General features: G+C 44.4%; 1 protein-coding gene and 1 long non-coding RNA gene across 2 annotated transcripts in view; both read right to left on the bottom strand.

Moving 5' to 3' along the window:
* LOC149361402 (uncharacterized) overlaps positions 1 to 25,599 on the bottom strand; it is a 480,014-nt gene that overhangs the window by 345,081 nt on the left and 109,334 nt on the right. The gene's annotated exons all lie outside the window — the stretch shown is intronic.
* On the bottom strand, positions 3,667 to 15,789 carry LOC149361407 (uncharacterized). The gene is made up of 3 exons (XR_016288401.1): positions 14,903 to 15,789; positions 14,138 to 14,227; positions 3,667 to 4,125 (listed from the first exon to the last, which is right to left on the bottom strand). It is a non-coding gene; the product is annotated as an uncharacterized LOC149361407 (long non-coding RNA).

A 25,599-nucleotide genomic window follows, 5' to 3' on the forward strand; every position in this document is an offset into this window, starting at 1 on the left:
TGTCCAAGCAACCGTGTGCTGCGGACAAAGCGACGCTCGGGACAAATTTGTAGTACCCGACATCGCTGCGGCAGCGAACTGCATTGACAGCCGGCCAATTTCGAAGGGCATCCATCATCCAATTATTGTTTACGTCTGGTACTGTTCATGCGCGTAGCTTTCGCGTTGTGTTTTTTTTTTTTTGCTAAAAGTTGCATTGAGGTTTCTTTAGCGAAAAGAGGCTGGACTTGCGGCTCTGCTCTTTATTGCGTACGCTGCTTAAAGGCTAAAATCGTTTGTGTTGTCCAAGTCTCATCTCTGTCCGTTTTTTTTTGCGCTTGTACGTGTCTGCTAAAATAGGGCTCTGCGTATTGTATTTATTCCTGTTGGCATAAAACCTGAATGCCAAAATATTTTTAAGCGAGTGAAAACATGTTTAGGCAACTCATTGTTTACTACAGATACGAACATTTATGCAGTTTCGAGTAAACTGCATTCTGGATTTTGTACTGTTCTTTAGTTCCGGCTAATAACTTTTTTGCAGGAGTTTCGGAATCAATAACGGGAATTATGAACAGGTTTTTTAACGCAAGTGCGGCAATTAAATGTCGCTGCGAAGATGAATCAAGGCTGCATTTGTACGGCGTATTTAGAATACTGAGTCTGCCCTTAAGTTGTCATGTAAACAGTTCGGGAAAGGCGACTGTAGGAATTGGCTGCTGCCGCAGCTCACGGAACGCGCTAGAAAGAGCAGCGCTTTTTGTCGACTATATTTTTTGACGGGGTTACGCAGTCAGCTGTTCCGATTTTTTTTTTTACAGTCAAGGGAAAACGTTTTTACAATCCTCAGAAAAGCGCCCACGATCGATCGGTGATGTGCTAGGCATGTCGCCTGCAGAAACCGAGTGCGGCTTTGCCGCATGACCTCAGTTGCTTGACAGGCAATATGGCGGACCTATGCGCAACTCTGCTACCTTTGGTAGCATATATAGTAGCATATACAGTAACCCTAGCGAGATGGCCGAAAAGCCGATATCTCGGGACTAATGAGCGCGAGACGAAGTGACTGCGCGTATATACATTTCGGCAAACACTGCCGAAACACCCACAAAAATTCCATAGTCATAGCTTTTACGAACTACGTGAATATCACAAAATGCATTACGTAGTCACCGGACGCTCCCCTCATAATCTGTGCCACCTTTAACGTCGACGCTAAGAAATCCCAGTGGTTCCGTTTTCACTGGCGAACTACTCGGTGCAGCAACTGCTAACAACCCACTTCAAACCAGTACCAGAGCTGCAATCTGAGCGAGAGAGAGAGAGAGAGAAACATTTTATTTTCTTTAAACTTAAAGTGGCAGACAAGGCAAAAGGCATGGAGCCTGACAAGGCCTCGTCTCCCGTCTGAAATTAGCAGTGGGCAGCTTGAATACATATACAGGTTTTCCTCCTGTTGAAACGATATACATAATGACAGAAGAATATAAAATACATATAAACACAGAATGATGGCTATAGATTAAACAAACTTCCGCGGTGAAGCAACACAAAAAACATAGGTTTCGCGACAACACATTTTAGTGAAGACACGAATTAGCGTTTGTGATGGATGACACTGAAAGAAAACCGGGGAAAATTTACAAAAACCAAAGGTTTGCATATGCCTTACGGGTACCTATATGTATAAATTATCTTCAGTGATCTGTAAAAATTCTTTATAAGTTGATTTGAATGACTTATATGCTAGCGTAAAATCAATGTAGCGTCCATGGCGGTTAAGTATCTTTATTACTTGATAATCAATATCCTGTTCACCATAATTAGTTCTAATTCTTTTAGTTGTATGTGTATGAGTTCGGAAGCTGTAGTGTGGCGACTTACCTGAAAGTGTAGTGTAAAGCTTTTCTTTGTGGATTAATTGCATCAGTTTAAAGTAATATACTTTATTGGCCGGTAACAGGTCGTGTCTTAAGAATAGTGGCTGGGTTGGTAAGTCACTTATTCTGCCTTTATAATTTTCAAAGAGACGTAGAACGCGTTTTTGCAGCACAAGCAACCTATCATAATTTCCTTTCGTCGTAGTGCCCCACACTAATATTGCATAGAGTAGACGTGAGTAAAATGAAGTGTAGTATAGAGTTTTTTTCAGCCAAAGAGGGATAAGTGGAGCTATACGACTCATACAGCCCACAGCGCGAGAGAGATCTGTTAATAGGTGATTAATATGTGGGGTCCAAAATAAATCCTCACTAAACCAGAAACCTAAAAATTTCGGTGTTGGTACCTGATCAATGCGTTGTAGTCTGAAGTTAAGAGTAATGCTTTCTTTAGTAGGTTTGTTAACGTGCTTGAAAAGTATAAACTTCGTTTTGTGCGTATTCAGTTGTCGGCAGTTGTCCTGTAGCCAAGTAGACAGCTGAGAGAGATAAAGATTAGCCGCTTTTTCTACATCGTTTGTACATTTACCTGTGACAAATAAACTACTGTCATCAGCAAAGAGAGTTATGTCAGGCGTATACTTAACTTCCGTAATATCATTTATATACAACAAGAAAAGTGTGGGACCTAATATGGAACCTTGGGGTACCCCTAGTTTTATTTCTAGGTTTTGAGAGCGCTCTCCTTTCAAGTTTATAGACTGGTATCTTAATGATAAATAGCTTTTAATGAGGTCTGAAGCAACGCCTCTAATTCCACATACATGAAGCTTGTAGAGCAATATTTCATGGTTAACAGAATCAAAGGCCTTTCGTAGATCAAGAAAAATTCCAAGCGTATATAGTTTTGCTTCAAAATTTTTTATAATTAATGTTTTTACTTTGAGCAAGGTCTTTTCGGGTGTCTTGTTTCTTTGAAACCCGAATTGAGATGGTGAGATTATACTGTACTTTAGCATGAACATGGTCAAGCGATTATTTATAGCCTTTTCATACACCTTCGAAAAAACCGGTAAGACTGAAATTGGTCTATAATTACCAAAATCATTTCGCGTACCTCCCTTGTGTACAGGTATCACTTTAACTATTTTAAGCAGGTCGGGAAAAGTTCCAGTCAACAGAGATATGTTAATTAGATGTGATAATAGATGACTTATTTCAGGAGCTAGATACTTAACAGTTGAGGCATGGAAACCACAGGCCGCGTTTGGCTTTAATTGCTTTATCAGTTTGTCGATTTCCGACGGTGTAACGGCACTTAGCACTATACAGTTTGTTTGTGATCCTGCCTGGGTTCTGGGTTCGGCTGGGGATTGAAGGTACATTGCTGTACACTGTAAAAAATAAAACACCTGTAAAGGAGTTTCCAGGTGTCTATAACTCGCACCCTTGCACCCGGCCCAGAAAGGAGTTTTGTGACTTGAATACATCTTTAAGGTGGGGTGTTTCAGGAAAGAACCAGCCCAAAAATGATAAAATTTGACCCAAAGGTGCTGAGGTGTATCACACACTTTACCACCGAGCCACAGGCGTTTAACGCTTCTTACACCCCTACACCCTTCAGGAAAAAAGCATGCAATGGGTTCATAATTTGTCCCCACTTTTATTACTTTTCTTAAGCGTCCTTTAAATTTACCATTATAATGCCTAAGTAATGCAATATACCTGTATTACTGGAGCTCTTCATAGCAGTAAACAGGCGGTGTGCACCTAAGAAAAACGTTTATTGACAAACAAATCACAAAACTGCAGAAATGTGGAAAATTTTTATTAGAACAAAACACATCCATAAAACAAGGCACAAGAAGCTTCTCCAATGAATTCCTTACTGCCATCCAAAGAACTAAAAATTTTAAGGTACAACAGCACCATACCTGCTTTTATTGGGCTTATGGTGCTGCAAGAATAAGGTTCCATAGCACTTACTCTACCTCCCAAATTTTTCAGAGCAAACAGAATGAAAAATTCATGCTTGTGCAGCCTTATATACCAGCCTGAAGAAGGCTTGAACTGTGACGCTAACTCCCAGGAATAAGCAAAAAGCAAACTTAGGGCAACTTATGCTGAACACCCATATTCCCGACATTATGGCGCAGTTGTGGAGTGAGCCGCAGTGGTAAGCCTGCTGAGTAGCCATCCTCCCTCGTCGAACAGGTTCTCAGCCACCTCAGGATTGTCTTCGGTGAACAGCATTCATGGTGCGAGTCTGCATTTTAGACAAAAACAGTAAAATATTTCATACCAGTTTACACTGTTCAATGTTGCTGATAAATTCCAACATATTGCTCATTAACAGTGTGTTTTATTATGCATGCTAACGCTAACAGAAAGAAGAAAATCTGCCCATGCGGCGAGCAAGCACCAGCTGTTATTTTTTGAAACATTCCAAAGAGGCCACTGTGGTTTAGAAAAAATAGCTCTAAACGGCATTATACAAACAATGTTTTAGCTAAAAAGCTAGATGTTATGAAATGGAACGAAGGTGGTCAGGTCATGCAATTAATTCTGCACGAACTGCTACAAGCTAGTGCAAACCACTGGCCTGTATGGAGGGTAAACCGACTATAAAAGGCACAAAACACCATGACAACAAAGACGAAAATAGCGCACTTGAAAATGCTTTACAATAAACCGAACAACAAGTAATGTGCAAAATTCACTGTAACAACAGAAAGCACAGTATCTGATCAAAGTCAGCAACACAACCCCTTCCATGAGAGTGGTCAGCTGCAACTAATGCAAAGCATGCATTCATTATTATATCAAGCAAGTGACATCTTGAAAGGCAGGCAACAGTGCTAAGTTAACATATCTCCCATGTCTGCAGCCAGTAAACTCAAAAATCCATCAAGAAAGATTTGCACAAGGCCACTAAACTACAAGAAAAGGAGCTGGGCCAGTTGGTGCATGAATCTTTGCAAAACCACGCAGGATAACAGGACACAGACAAGACAGGTGCAGTGATAACTGAGGAATTTATTGTTTAGTTTGCAATGAATACAGAAAGCATCATCCAAATTACAAAGAAGGAAAGTCATGGAATCGTCATTTTGTCAAATCTGTCGTGATTATTTATCCAGGTAGTCAATTTCTTTTTTGCTTAGAGTTAGTGATGATGTGCTTAAACAGGTTGAACAATTCTTATGTACCATACACATCTCTTACATTTCCTCAGAATTTTACATTGTCGAAAGTGTGATACACACTCACAGTCCGATATGTGTCTTGGTAGCTTGCTACGATATCCTTTCTCAGTATTGCCGACATGTTGCATTACATAAATGTTAACATGCTGACCTTATTTCCCAACACAGGACGCTCCGCGTGGCGGATAGATCTTGTAAACTAAGCCACTGTCGCATGTCGTGAATTTGTTTCTGTGCTTCGTCTTATGCTGGGCTGTTATTGAAGCACCTTTGCTAGGAGCATTGCATACTACATTCAGCTACTTTCTGTGAAAAAGCAAATGAAGCCACTGCAAAGAACTTCCACAAGCTGCAAAAGAAGGTCAAGCCAACAACTTGACCAAAGTAGGGCTGGTTGTGAAGAAGAGTGAGGGCCTATGCCTGAATGCCTTCTTTATGGCAAAAACACGGAACGATAACTGGCCTTTCAGAGTAATTGTCTCTGAACAAGGATCGTGGCAGCAACCCTTAGGGCAGTATCTGCAAGAATTGCTCTCCTAGCTCACCATGGAAGACCTTTTCCTGGTAAAGAAGCCAGAAGTGTCCGCATTCCTCTTGAACAGCCGTCCAGAAGGAGTGTCTTCTCATTGTCATCAAGGACTAACATTACACGCTGCCACATTCCACCTTGTTTGAGACGGTAAGAGAAGGCATTGATTCAATGGGAGCAGCATGATTCCAGAACCAATGCAGAATTAATGCTGATAGATTCCTCGAGTTGCTAACCATCTGTTATTTTAGTTTAATTATCTGCACATAGAGTGGCAAGGATTATGCACCAGTTCCTGCGTTGCACTAATTCTCATTGTCCTGCTAGCCTGTCAAGATAGCGAACTATTAAAAAGCTTTGCTTATCACCAATTTGATAATGACCTCCCAATTTTTGGACGACTTCCTAGTAATCCACAAGCTTCATAAACAAGGGCAACACAACGGCATTGTTCACATATTCAAGACCTTCTCCGAAGTCCTTGCTGGAGGTACAGCTTCTCGATTTATGGCTGTACATCAGAGGCCCATATGTACTGGTGTTATGTCCCGCAGTCGAAAAAAAGACTGTTGCTACTGGCACACTAAAAAATGTCTCAAACGGATTGTGTATTGACTGTCAGTAGGAAAGCGTTGAGGCCCAACTGACATAGTTACCTGAAGCTGGTTTCCCGGATGACCTCGTCTGCAGCCTTGGCTTGAAGATAATGAAAAAAATTTGCTGATCCACCCCAACGAGGCTTCAGAAAGAACGGAAGTTAGCTGTGACGGCATATGTGCATGGTATCAGCCACGCGCAAGAGAAAGTGGTAAGGCGAGCTGGTGTGAACTTAGTAAACATGGTGCCTAAGTCACTGTCGCATGCTATGGATTTGACAGCCTTCTTTTATACCAGGCTGTCTTTGAAGCACCCTAGCTGGGCGTGTTGCATACTAAGTTCACACCAGCCTGCCTGACCACTTTCTTTAGTGCGTGGCTGATACCATGCACCTATGACCTTAATCACCGTGTTGCCCACTACCCTCCCGGCTTCCACGTACTCCCCTGGCTCCCTGCGCACCATGTGGGCCTGGGTGAGAAGCTGCTGCCTCGTTACGTGGGTCCTTACCGCGTCTTCTCTTCAGGCAACTGAGCAATGTGACCTATGAAATCACGTCCCTGCACTCCCGCACTGTTCCCCCGGCCCACTCCACAAAGCTCGTGCACGTCACCTGTCTTAAGCCCTACCATTCACACCACCTTAGGGCGCCCAGGGGCTGTGCTTCCTTCCGCGAGGCGGAGGGGGTAGTGCTACAGTGCAAGTTGCAAGGCGAAGAGGACGTTGTTTAGACACTGGGCAGTTGATGACAACAGGCACGCTGCAGCTAGCGCTCGGAGTGACTTGGTTTGGGGTGCCTTCTGAGTGCAACCCGTCGCGCCTGCTGCTGAGCTAAACCCCATAGTAATATGCTATGACAGCTACGTTCCGTTCTTTCTGAAGCCTTTTACAGGTAGACAGGCAAATTTCTTTATCCTGAAGCCAAGGCTGCAGATGAGGTCATCTGGGAAATCAGCTTCAGGTAGCCATGTCAGGTGGGCCTCAAGGAATTCTTGCTGACGGTCAATACACGAGCTATTTAGGATATTTTTCAGTGCGCCAGTAGCAACAGCCTTTTTTTCGACCTTGGGAAGTAACGCAAGCACATATGGGTCTCTACAAAGTACAGCCATAGATCGGGAAGCTGTACCTCCAGTGGCATTTCTTTGGTCAGCTCAAAGTTAGCAAGAACTTTGGAGAAGGTCTTGAAGATGTCAACAATGACTTTGTGTTACCCTTGGTAATGAAGCTTGTGGGTTACTAAGAAGTCGTCCACAAATCGGAAGGTCATTATCAAACTGGCGCCATGCACAGCTTTTTAATAGTTGGCTATCTTAACAGGCTAGCTGCACAATGAGAATTAGTGCAACGCTGGAACTGGTGCAGACTCCCTGCCACTGTATGCACACATCATTAAACTTTACATAGGTAGAACGGAAGTAGATGGCTAGCAACTCGAGGAATCTATCCGCATTAATTCTGCACAGGTTCTGGAATTGTACTGCTCCCACTGAATTAATGCCTTCTCTTATCGTCTCAAACAAGGCAGCATTTAGCAGCGTGCAGTCTAAGTCCTTGATCAGAATGAGATGACAACTCTTCTGTACAGCTGTTCGAGAGGAATGCGGACACTTCTGGCTTCTTCACCAGGAAGAGGTCTCCCACGGTGAACAAGGAGAGCAATTCTTGCAGATACTGCCCTAAGGGTTGCTGCCTTGATCCTCGTTCAGCGACAATTACTCTGAAAGGCCAGTTATTGTTCCGTGTTTTTGCAATAGCGAAGGCATTCAGGCATAGGCCATCACTTTTCGTCATAGCCAGCACTAATTTGGACAGGTTGTTGGCTTGAGACAAGTTTTTAGGTTTCGTTCTTCACTGTTTGGCGCTTAACCTTCTTTTGCAGCTTGCGGAAGTTCTTTGTGATGGATTCATTTACTTTTTTTGCAGAAAGTAGCTGAACGTAGTATGCAACGCGCCAACACAAGATGAAGCACCGAAACAAATTCACAACATGCGACTGTGGCTTCGCTTACGAGATCCCTCTCTCATGCGGAGCGTCGTATGTTGGGAAATAAGGTCAGCGTGTCAACATTTGTCTAATAGAACAAGTCGGCAATACTGAGACAGGATACAGTAGCAAACTAGCAAGACATGTGTCGAACTGTGAGTGCACCCCCCACTTTCGATGATGTAAAATTCTTAGGAAATATAATTAACAGCTCATGCCGAGATATAAGAGACGTGCATGACACATACGAATTGTTCAACCTATGGAAGCACATCATCACTAACGCCAACGAAAAAAGAAATTGACTATCTGGATAAATAAGCCCAACAGATTTGACCAAATTATGATTCCATGACTTTCCTTCTTTTGTATTTTGGATCATATTTCCTGTATATATAGTGAGCAAAGCGATAAATTCCTCAATTGTTAGTCAGCGCAGTACCTGTGTGTTCCTGTCAGTGCCCTGTTACCCTGCACGCTGCTTTGTCTAGACTAATATACTATCACACATTAAGAGATGAAGTCTACATCTGGAAAAAGACCACAATGGGTTCCAAGCTGTTTCCTTTCTGGTTCGCGTTTCCTTTCTTAGAGGCATACATGCACCATGTAGTGAACAAAAGTACAAAGTAGATAAATAGAATTGATCATCTTGCAAATATCACTACTGTAAAATGGTGTTAACAAATGGCCACATTCATCCTTAGGACAGATCGGCATTTCATCTGTCATTACATATGAAACATGAAACTACGAAGCAGCCAGGTGAATGAATACATTTTTCCCAGAAATTTACCAAAGGTACACACAGTGATACCATTCCAGTGGATCAGTTGAGTATGCTGCTCAGGAGCAGCAGTATTCATATGGGGTGAATGCTAGCAGCAAAAAATATTGGCAATGCAATACAAGTTTGCATACAAGATGCGAAATAAACGGCATGATATGGAACCATTCCAATTATGCAAGCAGAAAAAATTGCATTCAACCTACATTCAACCTACACAATATTAACTGAGCTACAAAAATATTATAAAGGCTTCTTCAAATCAGCGCACAGTTGGCATTTATATGCCATTGGGTCATTCCATGCCAACTGTTCCAGGCTTAGCACTGAATCTTCTATTTCTTTAAAAAAATTCATGGCTTATTGCATTACCTAGGCAAACATTATCCCAGCTTGTTTTAGGCGGAGTAATTTTTTCCCGTCGTGGCCGCCATTTCATGTTTGAAAGTGATAGCCAAACCTAACCTTGCAAAAAAATTTGTAAAAAGAAACGTTCTTACGCAGGACTATGAAGTTTCTGTTATATAAATTAAAGGTATTCCATATCCAATGCAGTAAATTGAACTTATTTTGTTTTAAATAAAACATGTAATAAGTACAAAATATAAAAATTTGAAATCTTTTATCAAATTTCATGTTCTCACAGTAGTTATTCTATTTTCTAAGCTGTCGAGAAGGCAAAGGTGATAAAAATGTTTCAGAGAGCAAAACATGTAAGGCAAGACAGCGAAAGGATTCTAAAGTCGAGAGAATTTGCTTTTTGTGACATATTCAGTAGTCTACTACATAATGAGGTGATCTTAATTAAATTATGAAAGATAGAAATTTAAACAGTACCATTTAATGGCATTTATTCTTAGTTTATTTGGGGCTCTTTTTTTGTTTTAAGCGAGAAAACAATCTTACAAGTTGAGTCCCTGCATTCAACATCGACACTGCTCAGTGCTTCCTTTTCACTCCAGCACACTTTGCCACCAGCTGTAAATTACACAAAACCAGCACTCCGCTGCACGAATACAGTGGTGTGCTGGTCTTCGATGCCAGCAGCTTCGGCAATAATGAAATCTGCTGAAGGATAGATTTACAAAAAGTAAAAATGAAGGGGCCACATGGCAGAACGGCTCTCGTTCCTCGACACAGGGAAGCACTGTTTGTGGTATGACCAATCAGAGTTAAAACCTCTACTACCAGGAAAATTAAACTTTTCAGTGGAATGGACTTTTTCACCTGATCACATGGGAAGAGCGCTTGTGACGGCATTGGTGGAAGTGTGAGGCCCCCTGCAGCAACAGAAAGCATTCAGAGGCCATAGAAAGGTTAAATACTGATCCTCTATAAGCTGTTTAGATGGGCGGAGAAAACCATTAAGAGTGTCGTAGCTATCTGGGTGCTCCAACAAATGATTCAAGAAAACAAAGGTGAACTCACTAGGCGGTTTACAAGAGTGCTACCATTAAAATAAGCATTTTTCACCACATCAAGCCTTTTTTATCTCTCTCAATGGTGCACGCTGGACACAAGTCATGCTCGAGTTCAAACTGACAAAATGTGAGCGAACATGGCAGCAGACACGTCAAAACCAAAATTTGAGGAGCATCCACATGGAGTACCGTGCAGCAAAGCTTTGTGTCTCCTTGACGCCGGCTCTAGCGTGCACCGCAGTGTCGAGCAAGCAGCCAGCAATGCTGGGGTTGAAGGTAGAGACTCAAATTGCGAAATTATTTTCACGCCTAAAACGAAAATTGCTCCAATTAAAATTTTAGAAATGTCACAGCCATTAGAAAATAAATGAGGCCAACCTCACTGAGCCACTGGCGGCTGAATATGCCTCAAAAATATTTTTTTTCAGCTGACTGACATGCCTTGCATTTTTTTCATCTCTGAAACACTTTTATCACATTCTTTGCCTTTTGGATAACCCAGCAAAATAGTTGAAGTGACTGTTATGAGAACATAAATTGAATAAAAAATATCAATTTCCAATATTTTTGTACCTTCTTTCATGTTTTATGCATGAGTCCAATTTATTGGATATAGAAGCACGTCCTTTATTTATATGAAAAAGTTTCAGTCATGCATAAAGTGTTTATTTTTAACAAGTTTTTTGTAAGACTTAGCTTTGCTATTGCTTGTAAACATAAGACTGTGGCCACAACACGAAACTTCTTTTTTTCTGCCAAGAACATGCTTTAAAAATCTTTGTCATGGTAATAAAATAAGCTATGATTTTTTTGTTTCTGTAGGAAATCAAGTGCAGTCGAGTACAAAAGTCTGGATAACGTGGCGTGGAATCACCTTATTCTGTATTGCACAGCAACACAATACACAGCCTACTTATCACCAGGCATATAGCAGCTTCCATATAGGTCAATAAATTGGCTGGGCTGTAAGAGGCTTCTGTAACACTAGAAAAATTACAATTACAAGTTACAAAGAGGACACCAATCTGAATCTTTACATTGTGCAGATGTATAACCGTGACACTGAGAACTCCCACTCCCCTACGCACTTGGATGGTGGTATTGTTCCTGCCAGTCTACCAAATATAGTCCCCGCAATATAATGAGTCTAGCATTTTGCCCTCTGTAGACGTGAGCAGGAAAGAAGACTTAATGCAGGTAATAACAAACATAAGCATCCTAAGAGTTTGGTAAGCTTGCAAAATTTAAGCTTGTTCGGTTCCAAAAATATGCAATAGCAACCTGAATGGTCATTCATTCAAACCATGCTTATGCAATGGGTAAAATGGCTCCACAATGTAAAAGGTTACTTTCTTGAGCTAGTCGGTACATGTTTGTCAGCATGAAGGGCACAGCATGACTATAATGGTATGAAAGAACAAGACAGACTAGGCGCTGACTCAAGACTGACGATCGTAATTGCTGCCACACAATAAACAGGTGAAAAAAGAGCATAAACAACATTTTTTTTCGCGACAGTTTGCCAGCTTGCAAAACATGTGGCACTGCATTAAAGATTGACTGCGAAAGGCAAAAATGCTGGCGAATAAAAACAAAAAAAAATGTTTAAAAATGTAGAAGAAACTGTTACCCTGCCGTCTAAGCTGCTGAGGTAGCCTATACTCCGTCTCACAAGATGTTTGCAGCACTACGAAAGGTAGAGCTCTCTCGTCCAATCAGGATGGCGCGCACTAAATTAGTGTGTTCCTACGCGCCTGTGGCTCAATCCACCTGATGTCCAGGTGGCTTCTTTCTACCTCTAGCAGGTGGCACTTGATGTCTTTTTATTCTATTTTGGTTTGTTTTTGGACAGGTGGACGCCCGTTCCAAAGGGACTAGCCCCACTTTTTTTTTTTGTCGCAACCTGTTCTGATCAGTTCCTCTGTTGTCGCGAAGCCACCTGCTTCGCCTGCTTGGGGAAATAGCGCACTGTCGATGTAGAGCACACAGGAGACACAACAGACTCGACCGACGCCATGTTGGAAAGTGGCAACGCATCACTACCTCGCAGCAGGCCTCCGCAGAGCTGTGTCCGTACGGGCTTTGTCTGGTAATATCACCAGTGATTGAAACACTCCCTACCATTTAAATATACCTGTCCAAACCATGTTTTTAGTTGCAATGCTTATTGTTTTGATTAATAGTCATACACTCCTCAAATATTCGAGGGACTATTTTCTGCGTTTCTGCAGCCCTGATTGGACGAGAGAGCTCTACCTTCCGTAGTGCTGCAAACATCTTGTGAGACGAAGTATAGTTTTTTGCATCTGAGCACAACAGAATGTTTGCAGATGCATTTGTCTTGCTCCTGACGGATAAAACGCATCAACAACAATCTCCCGCGTGTGCTGGTCCTTATGCGTGTACAGTATGGTTGTACGGCTGAAAGCAGAGGTGCAGTTTTCACACGACAGCCAATATTTGACCATATTGCTTTCAGGAGGTGGTTTTAAGGGGCTCTTGTGTTCGCTCAGACAGTCGTTTAGACATGTCCTGTTTGACTGATAGAGCACGTACCGCGGGATAGCTCACTTCTGTGCGCCACATTTTTGGGGCACTTGTACATAAGAGAATTCTCGGTTCTTTTCGCATTCTGCAGGTGGCAACCCTTCACGGTTGACACTCTTGCGGAGACGTTGCAATTTGCTTGGAGCAGAGAATACTACTCGCACACCAGGCCTAGCTCCTATTCTTTTCAAATTGTGAGACACTCGTGGAAAGGACGCGTTCACAAGCAGAAGTACACAGGACTGTGTACTTCTCCTGCTTGTGAACACATACTTTTTGAGAGGAGGAGATTAAGACATTACGTGGTAGCGCACTTTTTATCACCAAATGCTAGTACCAAGTTCGCAGGGATATGGTAGCCGCAGCTGGCAAAGGACTGCCTTTGCCCTGCAGTGGGTGTAATCAGGATGATGATGATGACGAGAAAACTACGTTTAACGACACTCAAACGGGTTTGCAATAACCCCATGCTGACAACGAACTAGCAAGGATGTACAAATAAATGAGGGCATGGTTAGGCTATGGTGGTGAAATAAAACGTACACTCGCCAAAAGATGGTTTATAAAAAAAAACTTAGTTTGACGTTTCGGGACCCGTACGGGTCCCTTGTTCACAATGAATGATGGACGGAATGGGCCGCTTCTTATATGCGCACTTGACAACGCAGTGAGTGGGCGTAGTTATCCGGGAGATTACCCTTCGTCCTGTTAATGACATGATCCGTGGTCTGTATATAAAAAGATTCTAAAAGCAGTCGTGACGATGTGGGTTTCATGGTATCTAATATTGTGGCGTTCTCCCAGTCAATGGTGTGGTTCTTTTCTTGAGCATGCTCTGCCAGCGGGTTCGATGAGGTGCGACATTTGTTGACGTCGTTTTTATGTTCTCTTAATCTTCTTCTGAAATCGCCTGATTCGCCAATGTATGATGCATCGCAGTTTTTGCAGGGGATTTTGTACACCACTCCGGGGAAACGTACGGGTCCCGAAACGTCAAACTAAGTTTTTTTATAAACCATCTTTTGGCGAGTGTACGTTTTATTTCACCACTATGCCGCTCCCTCGCCAGACAGGATTCTGTCGAACCCTAGGCTATGTACCCTGTTTCATGAAGCGGCCTGATGAAGGAAAGAAGGGAAAATGGCCCAAAAAAGAACCTAGCATACAACATAAAAAGAAGCTTGCAGCAAGAACTAAAACACACCTTTGCTTCCATACTGCTCGTGAATACTTCCCAGCGGCAACAAGGTGCAAGCTGTGGCTGTGGACTCCCATGTGGATGTAGATGTTTCCCCTGCAGACATCCATTTAATACCATCACGATTAGAGGCCGCCAAAATTCAGAAATTAGGTCACTACGGCCAAACAATGAAGCTTTTAAAAACTTGAAAAAGCAAGCTAAATATACCTAGCTGGAACAGCACTGGATTCTTTAATCTGGATGCCGTTCTAAAAACAATTAAAAACCAAAATAGATAGCAGCGTCAACAAATTTATGCAAAAACATGGCCTGATGCACAAACGATCAGTGGTCAGCGCCTGCAGCACACAAAATTGAAAGCTTATATCAGACGTCACGCTGACGCAACGCATTTTACGCACAGATACGGAATAGACCTTACGCACGGGCGGAAAAATTACCACGTGCAGATAAACCGTAGGACAGGGAATTTCACGAAATAGCGTTAAACGGCTTTAAATTTGACAGAACACACATACTAGAGCTCTTAAGTAGCATGAGGCAGTACTCTGCAACATTCGTTTCGTCAAAACAAAAACAGCTCTGAGTAGAATCATTCTCGGCGAACTCTGTTCAGTGCTGCTTCTCTTCCTGGATACACGGAAAGAGCTGTCTGTCTGCAGATCTTGGCACTTTGGTACTAGAAGCGGCAAGTCTTGAGGCCGCTCTTCCATAAAATATGCTTTGAATAATGCAAACCAGCATGCATGAAGACATAGTATTGCTTACCATTCGAGGCAGGTGTGTAGTCGTGCCGAGCTGATGAAGTACATACGTCTCCAAGTCACGGCAACGCTAGTTTTTCACTAACGCCGACTTCAGGACGTTTCTACATTACAAAATGCATTCTGGTGCATAAACAGCGCACATTATAACTTCGCCCGTGATTTCTGATATCAAACCTTTAAACCGTGAGCGAGCGCCGGCCTTTCTGGCAATCTACAACAAAGAAACGCATTCGGCAGAGCCTCCAAAGGCTGCTTCTGTTCCGATACGTGAGATACGAGTACTTGAACAGCAGTGAACGAACCTACGCACTACTCCAGTTATATATGCACAAAAAACACTTCAGTTCAACGCGGTACCTCGAAAAACGCGGTCGAAAACACAGTTCACGTCAACTGCTGAAATCCGCACACCACGACCGACGCCACACCGTACACAACAGGCAGGAAAAAATCAACAAAGGCCTGACGGTACCGATGGCCGCCTAGCGGCGGAAATGTAGTTTCACTTTCAGTTTTACTTTCAGTTTTGAATTCAGTTTATTGGGTTTTTTACAGTGCGTACGGAAGCTAGAATGTATTTGCAGCATCGGAACAGCATACGCAACGATTGCCAACCGTTACCAGTTACGGAAAATGCGAAGTGATTAAATTAGATATATTTCTTCGTATTCAAAAGTTACCATGAATTGGCCCCCTTGCCGTTTCTTTCTTTTTACGTTCACTCCAGCGGCTGCATTTCGATGGTGGCGAAATATATATAAAAAAGTGTAGCCTATATCGTCGTCGAAAGTGGAGGGAGCATGAAATGTATGGCAGTCACGGCGTAGCATATTTTGGGACGGCACCCCCACCGTCAAGCGACACCTTCGAAGGGCCGCACAGGGACGGTGCCAGGGCATTCGTGGTGAGGAGGCTCAGAGAGGTATAAGATGAGCGGGAGGGCGCTATGTTATGATGGATAGGCATAATGCTCCAAGGCCTGTGGCATTGCTCTTCATAAACTTAAATTAATCAACAAAACGCAGCGGTGATTGAGAGCAACACATAAGGCCGAATGCCGACTGCAAGGTCTGATCGCGACAGATTTTTCTGCGGTCCAGTAGACCTTCAGCTGCCTTGGCGCTCTCATGGGCCCGCACAGCGTGCTTCCACTCGCGGCGCGCCTGTTACGAGATCAGCGGGAGGATCGAAATGTTCGCTTAAGGTTCTAAAAGTTCTAGCTCATGTTCTCTGTCCTGTGCGCTGCTGTGCGTAGACGATGTTCGCTAGTTTGTCCAGAACGGAAACTGGAAGCACTAAATGCCTAAATTGTCCGTGTGTTGTGCGAATGTCAGTGCACGTTAAAGGACCCACGATTGCCGAAAATGGTATGGAGTCCTCCACTACGGTGTCTCCGATAGCTCAGGTTTAGCTTTCAGACATTAAACGCTGTATACCGCAGCATTTAACTTTTTTGTAATGGGTTTGCACAGGTACCTTCTGCTACTCGCTCAGTTTTGGAGAGCTACGTACGTCGGGGCAAAATAAAATTTTTGTTTTCTTCCCTTTGCTCTTTGAGCTTCTCAAGCTCTTCTGGGACCCTAATTAACTTCAGGTCTCCATCATTACCGTTCTTCCAGTTGACACAGAGGTTACTTCAAGAAATTGCTAATTTTGGTCTTGTTTTTTGCGCGTAGTTTCGTGCGTAAAGTAGAATGATTTCGCGCTGACAGTACTCCGTTTGAAAAATATGCAGGGTGTTTCACGTAACTTGAACCAAGGATTTAAAAAAAGCGGTACACCGCAGCCAGCTGAAACCAACGATGCATTGTTCGCCATCATGTGGCGCTCCTCAGAATATTTTGTATTGCACTTAATTAATTAACTAAGATGAATTATGCAATTTTTCATATATTCACTTTAGTGCCAAGACCATTACGTTAGGTTGTAGAGCAGGTTTATAAACAACGAATACAGTTTATTGTAGCATCGTATCTCCTACGGGGTCCTTTTTTCCGGCATCTAAAGAAAGCCCGCGAAATATGAAAAGATACCACGTGACTACGCTCGTGTGCTACCAAATTGCAACGCTCTCAACGGCGTTTTCGAGCAAACTGAGCATGGAAACTGAGTGTGCCCGCTGACCGTGGCGAAGTGAACGGCCGCCGCTCTTAGCAGCGGCTTGACAGTGCGTCAGCACTTTCCGCAGCGGCGCGGCGGCCGTAATAAAATCAATAACTCTTTTTTTTTTCAGCTGCGAGTGAACCAATATTTTTCTCGCCGCTGCATGTATGTTCTCGGGTGCGAAAGATGTAAACCATGCCTCAAAGTGCAATCCTCAAAAGCGCATACTATCGCCCCCGTCAGAGCGTTTGTGCTGCCTTCATAATTAGTTAAGTTGGGATCGCCATGTGGAATGTTGCCTTAACAATCGCGTCGATGCATCAGTGAAACGTGGATAAAATGCCGAAAACGCATGTTACTGCTTCACACGTGCACGTGTTGTTGTCACAGTAACCACGCCAACACATTTTGTCCCATAAAACGCACGAGCTACAGCTATATTTTATGTTTTTTACAGTTCCCTTCCCCAATTAGTCCGGCATGCATAACTGAGGTGAAGCCAGCTTTACATTTTTTAAAGGAACACCCTTGCCGGCACTGGCGGGTATTTTGACCATATGCACCCGCCCCTAAAATTCTAGGTTGCAGACGGGTGCAGGACGGGTGCACGAGTAACAGAAACTCCTATTTTGTCGGGTGCGAGGGTGTGTTAGTCAGTATGTTCCCTTTAAAGGTGTGAAATTTTTTACAGTGTATTAATAAAATACTTGTTGATTTCATCAGCTAACTCTCTTCCACTGAGAATATGGTCGTTTACTGTTATCTGTTCTACTGAAGTGGATTTTAGGCTTTTTCCCGTTAGGGTGTTGACTTGTTTCCATATTTTCGCAGGATTGCTTCTTGTTTTTGAAAACATGGTTTCATAATACTGTAACTTGGACTTCTTTATATCAGCATGTAATTGGTTTCGAAATTTTTTGAGTTGAGCAAAAAGGTTTCTGTCTTTACTGGCAAGAAATTTGTAAAACATTTTGTATTTAGTTATTATTCTTTTGTATAGTGCATTATCAATCCACGGTTTCCTTATTTTCCTGCTACGTTTCTTTGATTTCTGAAGGGGAAATGCAGAATCATAGCATTTTTTGAATATGTGTAAGAATGTTTCATACGCAATGTTTGCTTCATGCTCTTGGCACACGGGTGACCAATCCACTTGTTGAATTAAAGCTTTAAAATTATTTAGTGATACCTCATTCATATTTCTATACTGAAAATGGTCGTCATTGTATACCTTATAGGATAAGCAATGTGTGGCGAAAAAAAGAGGTAGATGGTCAGTGATGTCACATGCAAGCGTGCCGGAAATGAAATCCGATGCGTTACTGTCAGTGACACACACACCAATGGATGTAGAACAACTGGGTGTGATTCGAGTTGGTACCCGTATACTGTCCACGCATCCATACGATGCAACAAGATTGTTAAAATCAGGCGAATGGATTTCATCAGAAATTGTATTAATGTTAATATCACCCATGATAAAGAATGGTTTTTGATAAGATTTACAGGATTCAAGGACCCCCTCCAGCTTTGCCAAGAAAGGTCGCTTGTAGCCAGTTGGTGGTCTGTACACAACCACAAGTATGAAGTTCTGTGCATCAAGCCCCAAGCATTCAAGATCACCATCTGAAGTAGTTATGTGTTCAATTACTTCACTTGCAAACTGTCGCCTCAGGTAAATGGCAACGCCACCCCCTTTACCGCCTCTGTCCAACCTTATGCATGAATAATTTTGAACTTGAGGCGAGGTATCTGTTTTACATAACCATGTCTCACAAAACATCAGCGCATCAAAATTCACTCGTAGTTCATCAAGGTAGCTAACTAAGTCATCTTGTTTGTTGCGAATGCTTCGTCAATTCATGTAAAAAAGAGAGAAGGATGGTTGAAAAATGCTGAGCTTTTCACTGAGTGCGGAACTTTCAGTACATTTACCCATTTAGATGCGAGGTATGTGCTAAACAATTTGTGTTGACAAAGCGAGAACTGGGGTACAATCACTGAATAAGAGCAATGTCATCTTCTGTAGCAACGTGGATGACATCGGATGATTCATCCTTTCGCGCAAAGATTTTGCCCCCGCTTGTCCAGAGAAACTTCCATTTAGCTTGTTTTGTGTTTGCAACCGTAGCGCCAAGAATTTTTTTGTTCAGCCTCGTCAAATGTTCGTTTATGTAAGCAGGGACACTTGGATCACTTGGATCACTTGGATCGCTGATACCGAGGTCAACTGTAGAAATTTTCTTTTTCTTGGTCTTGGCAAGCAGTGCATTCCTCTTTGCGCGACTTACAAACCGGACAACAATATTCTTACCACTTTCTTTCATGGTCGGGACTCTGTGGCAGATATCGATATCTGCGTCATGAATGGCTTCGCCAACCACTTCACGAATTTTTTTTACAACAGTAGCCGAGTCATGCTCTTCTGGAACACTCTTAATCTCCAAGTTATTGCCCCGATTGTACTGCTCGAGCTCATTAAGGCGTTTTTCAAGCCTTTGGTTTTCGATCTTTAGCTGTTGATTTTGATCCGTGAGTGCTTGTATTTCTTTTCTGAGGGCCTTGACATCACTCCCTATTTCCTTGACCTCATCACAAGTGTCGCTACAGAAGCGAATGCTGTCTTTTAGCTCCCTGATGTCTGCACGCATCTCTCTGCGAAAGTCTGCTAGCAACTTCTCAATTTCAGCCTTCGCTCCCATAATTCACAATCTACAGACATACAAACACTTTACAACTCAATCCCAGAAACGGCAAAAGTTTCACAACACACACTTGGCAGTAGCAGCGAGGGCGAGGTCACAATACAGTTTACGAAGGTAACGCAACGGAAAAAGAACACCAACCTGCAAAAACAGACGTTCGCGGTTACTGAGCGTCCTTAGTCCATTGCTGCCACTGCCGAAGTGATGAGCTTTGCCGAAAAACACCGCCCACTGGTTCGAAGCGCCACGGCAGTTACAAGTTTGTCGTCTCTGGAATCAGGCGGCAGCACTGTCGATGCAGGTGACGGTACGTTGAAAGGCAGCGTCGTCTTTATGGCCAGAAATCGGCGACGTATTTTTGACGACAAATGGATGTAACCACCAAGAGCTATTTATTTTGCTTAATAATAATAATAATGAACTTTATTAAAGCGACATTTGCGCAGCAGCAATACATGATAGGCCTGATAATGCCTCTGAAAACATGCCGTTGCTCGCTGTCCTGCGCGACAGCACAGACGGCAGGCGTGATTAAATGTTTCCTGATAGACCGAACTTTGTGTATGGCAACAGAACATGGGTCAGCCCGCATGAATTCTTCCAGCGGAACAATCAGCCGCAGCACGGATTGGACAGGTATTTTTTTTTTTGCTCAGCCGTACATATTTGGGAACAGCGAGCAGCGAGTCTTGCACCAACTAACCTGTTCTGAGCTCTTGCACTTCGAGCCGGAACGGTGACTCAGTGCTTATGGTGCGCGGCTGGTGACCCAAAACACGCGGGCGCGATCAGGCACGCAGCGGTCGCGTTTCAATGGAGCAGAAATACTAGAGGCCAGTGTAGATAGCGAAATCTGTGCATAGAACCCCAGGTTGTCGAAATTATTCGCAGCCATCCACTTCGGGGTACATCAGAGCCCGAGTCGATGTTGGACGCTAAACCCCCTAAAACCAAAATTTTACCTCAATGCCCACGGTGCAGTAACGCCACGTTAATAGCAGCAGCAGTGACGCAGTGCTAAGGGCGTTAGGCTGTTCAGCAGAAAGAGCGAGATCTCGGCGAGGCGGCTGTGTTTCGATTAACGGGAAATGCAGGTCCGTGGTGGCTCAGTGCTTAAGGCGTTCGTGTACTGAGCGGGAGCCGTGTGCGAATCCGATCGCCTCCGAAGTGTTTCGATGGAGGCGACACGCAAGAGGCGCCCCTGTGCTGTGCGAATGTAAGTGCTCGTTAGTGATCCCCAGGTGGCCGAAATCATTCATCGATACCTCCAATGCGCCACCACTTTCTTCCTTCCTTTCGCTACCTCCTTTATCCATTCGGCGTGGACAATTTCGCGCCCATGACGACGCCGATCCGATGAGCAGGCGAGCTGCTCGACGCGGTAAATGACCGGCGAAGTTTGTGCGATTAAGTGGAAGGGACTGTTTAGCCAGACAAAAGTTTGATGCAGAGGACGGGAAGGGGGAAAGGGACCAGAGCTAGACGAGTGAATCTGCAGGGTAGGAGGGCGCTGAGTTGCTGGCGTTGCTGTGTTCCTGTTGTGAATTCACCGGAAAGCTAGCGGCACTCTTCGGCGTACTGAGCAGCCTGGGAAAGCAGCGTTTACTCTGAAGCGTCAGGGCGATACAGGAAGATAGTGTCAATTGTGCACATAGGTTCCCGACAGTAGGGAAGGCAAAAGGGCTACAACCCAGTGGTAGCTTGCAGCGCAGTATTATACGCGTATATTTCGAAGGGAAGGATTTTCTCCGAATTAAAGTGGTAGCGGTTCACATACTTAGCGAGCATGTCTCTGTGAGTACGATTGAAACCCTCAACTAAGCCGTTGGTTTGGGGATGGTAAGCAGAGTAGTGCGCTGAATAATTTGACATTCCTTCATTACTGCCTCGACGACTTCCAAAAGAAATACTCGGCCACGGTCACTAAGTTCTTACAGTGCGCCATGTCGAAGGATGAGGCGATGAAAGATGAAAGGGGCAACATCAATCGCGGAGGCGGACAACAACTGCGCGGCTTCCCCGTGACGGGTGAGTGGTTCGATGGCGACGATGACATTACGATGGCCGTCAGGAGTCGGTGGAAGGGTACCGCAAAGATCGATCCCAACGCGGCCGAATGGGTCTTCAGTGCAGGTGAGTGGCAGCATGGGTGAGGTGTGAAGGCGAGGCGGTGGCTTTCGGTATTGGCAAACTGCACAAGCGGACATCATCATCATCAGCCTGACTACACCCACTGCAGGGCAAAGACCTCTCCCATGTCTCTCCAATTAACCCTGTCCTTTGTCAGTTGCCGCCACTGTATCCCCGCAAACTTCTTAATCTCATCCGCCCACCTAACTTTCTGCCGTCCCCTGCTACGTTTGCTCCCTTGGAATCCACTTCGTTACCATTAAGGACCAGCGGTTATCTTGCCTTCGTATTACATATACAAGCGGACATATTGCCGCACAAATCAGTACATGCTTCGTCAATAGTACAGCAGAGGCAAGTGTGCATACGATTGAAACACTCCGGCTTAAGCGCACTCGAGTTCAACGTGGAAACTTGCGCAGATGTCAGAGCTCAGGTGGCGGGGAATAACCAGGAGCCACTTGCGCCCCTTGGAGAGATAGGTACGGCGGTAGAGCAAATAATGCCGAACGGCGAAGTGGCGAGCTTGGCGTTCGAGAGCTGGAGAAGCGGAATGGCGGGAAGGAGACAGCAGAGTGTTGAGGGCGGCAATCCAATGTCTCTTTCTCTGTTCAGACGGCATGTCTGAGATTTCAAGGGACGACAAATTGTTAATGGTGGAGACGAGTCACTCGGAATAGGTGTATGGGAAAGGGCGTCAGCATCAGAATGTTTGCCGCCGGAGCGGTAAGCGACATGAATGTCGTACTCCTGCAGGCGGAGGGCCTAACTAGCAAGAAGGTCAGATGGATCCTTCAGAGAAGAGAGCCAAAAGAGGGCATGATTATCCGTCACGGAGCAAAACGCACGGATATACAAGTAAGGCCGGAATTTTCCAATCGCTCAGATGAAGGCAAAGCATCCTTTTCCGGTCACCAAATACACCGATTCAGCTTTTGTTAAGGTACGACTTGCGTAAGCCACCACGCATTCACCAGAAGCCGGCATCGGCTGCGCGATCGCTGCGCCAAGACCCACTCTACTGGCGTCAGTGTGCATTTTAGCCGGTGCAGTGGGGTGAAAATGTCGTAGAATCGAGGGTGACACGAGAAAGTGGCGTAAGGTGGTAAAGGCGTCATTGCAAGCTGGTGTCCAAGTGGACAGATTGTCGCTGGAAGAGAGCACGCGGGTTAACGTGATGAGAATAGAAGAAAGTTTTCAAATCAAGAACTGAAAACTCGAACATAAACATATAAACCTTCACACTTCTTCAAGATTTGATGGATTGGGAAAATCAGCAACCGTACGAAGTTTTGCGGAATCGAGAAGAACGCCAGCCTTGGAGACCACATGGCCCAAAATATAGAGGTTCTTAGTGGCGAAGCAACACTTATGCAGATTTATTTGAAGGACAGGAGCACTCGGACAAGTAAGGACGTGCTATAGACGGAGGTGGGTAGGAAAGTCCGGAGAGAACAAGACAATATCATCAAAGAAACAAAGGTAGGAATGCCACTTGAGTCCGCTCAAGACAGTGTCCATCATTCGCTCGAATGTCAAAGTGTGTTTATTAAGCCAAAAGAGATCAAGTTAAATTCTTCTTTATTTATTTATTTATTTATTTGTTTATTATACCCTCGGGGCCATTACGGCATTACAGAGGGGAGTGGTTACAAAAAATGAAATTTAACAAACAGGAGTTAATTAAACAGGCAAAGTACAAACATGACTACTATACATACATTGTTAGCTAAGGCGTTCAGGGAAAGAAAAAAAACAATAACACAGTATAAAATACATCATAGTTAAACAATGTTAGCTATGACATTCTTGAATGAACGATGATCGGTGATGGTGGCCGTCGAAGAAGGAAGGTGATTCCACTCATTCGATGTGCGTGGTAGGAATGACTGAAAAAAAGTTTTAGTTCTGCAGAAAGGGATGCCAACCTTATGAATGTGATCTAGTCTTTATGATGCGTACTGAGGGGGTGAGATAAGTTCGGTATGAAACTGCGGGTGATAGAATAACTTGTGAAAAAGGGAAAGGCGAGAAATTTTGAGACGTGAGGATAAGGATGGTAGGTTAAGGCTAGATTTCATGGCACTGATGCCTGCTGCTCTGGTATAGTTAGAAAGAATGAAGCGAGTAGTTATTCTGAACCATTCCCAAGCTTGTGTCAGGTTTGTTAGGCCGGGATCCCAAATTGACGCGGCGTATTCGAGTTTGGGCCGTATTAGAGTTTTGTAAAGGAGTAATTTTAAAGAGGATGGTCCTTTAGAAAAATTGCGTCCTAAGTCGCCAAGCATTCGATTAGCATTGGATATTATATGCGCGATGTGAACGGCACATGTCAGATCAGAGGTGATATGAAGGCCAAGATACTTGTAAGTAGTTACCGGATATAAAGGTGCGTTCTTAAGAGAATACACAGGAAGTTCATTACCATTTCTTGACGCACGCATAAATTTACACTTGTTAACATTTAATTCCATAAGCCATCTGGGGTGAAAAAGGACGTTTTCGAGCGGACAGGGTCCGCTGGGCGAGACCACAGAGCCGTTCTTCGGAGCAAAGCTCTCGAACGGCAGGCAGGCCGAATGCACCCTAAAGGCAGTTGTAAATCGCGACCAAGTCGGAAGGATCGCTTCACAGCTCCTACACCACTGAAGGGCAACAGCCCACTGGTAGAAGAAGACCATGGACAGTTTAGTGGTGCTGTCCCAGTTATTATGGCGGCTCACGCGGTCAAACGTGGAGAGCCAGTCGTCGACGTCTTCATCGGCGTGGCCGCGGAAGAGAGGGGGGTCGTGTTAGCACGTGGTACTCGGTGATGGTAGCGCCTAGGGTTGGCGAGGTCTGGCTTGACCGCGGAAAAGAGGGGGGTCGTGTTAGCACGTGGTACTGGATGATGGTAGCGCCCAGGGTTGGGGAGGTCTGGCTTGACCGCGGAAAAGAGGGGGGTCGTGTTAGCACGTGGTACGATGGTAGCGCGTAGGGTTGGAGAGGTCTGGCAGATATTGAGAATGTGCACACTAAATTTAGATTGGTGTATTGAGCTCGTGTGGGCGCCGGCTCACTCTGGCAATCGCGGAAATGAGGCCGCCGATAACATAGCGCGATGACTTATTTACCGTGAGAATGGCAACCCCAGCCGAGATTTCTCTAGGGAGCGGGCACACGCGTTCTCAGAACTGACTCAATAAGCACGCCTCACCCGTCGACTCTACCCCGCTCCTCACCCCCGCCTATCCGACTCCCAACAAATGCTCAGGAGGAGAAACCACACCCGAGCTCTTCCTACGCCTCAGCTTCTATCCCACTTCCACCCTATCTCCCTAGAGTGCGCTCTCTGCGGATAATCGCAAGCCAACCTGGACCACATCCTCCTAGGCTTCCCTGCTGATCCTCCCACGCAAGGACAGCCCGCCATTGTTAAACATGGTATCATACTGTCTAACTTGAACACCACTAACTGCGGGGTGAAGGTCGTCGCCTATGTCAGCGACTTCCTCTCTGCGCGTCAGGTGTTCCTCCGGATCGAGGACAAGGAATGCGGCCCGTACTCTATGGGTACAAGAGGTACACCACAGGGGGCGGTGTTATCGCCGTTCTTTTTCAACATCTCCATGATTCACCTGCCCGGCCGAGCGGTTCAGGTGGAGGGCATAAAACACGCACTCTGCGCTGACGATATTGTCACGTAGTGGTGACTGCAGTACGGCGAACAGGAAAACAGCGAGAACGTCTTCGAAACGAAACGCTTTATTCGGGCTGACTT

Source organism: Amblyomma mixtum, chromosome 2 (genome assembly GCF_055824585.1).
Source record: "Amblyomma mixtum isolate Tamu chromosome 2, ASM5582458v1, whole genome shotgun sequence".
Classification (NCBI taxonomy): domain Eukaryota; kingdom Metazoa; phylum Arthropoda; class Arachnida; order Ixodida; family Ixodidae; genus Amblyomma; species Amblyomma mixtum.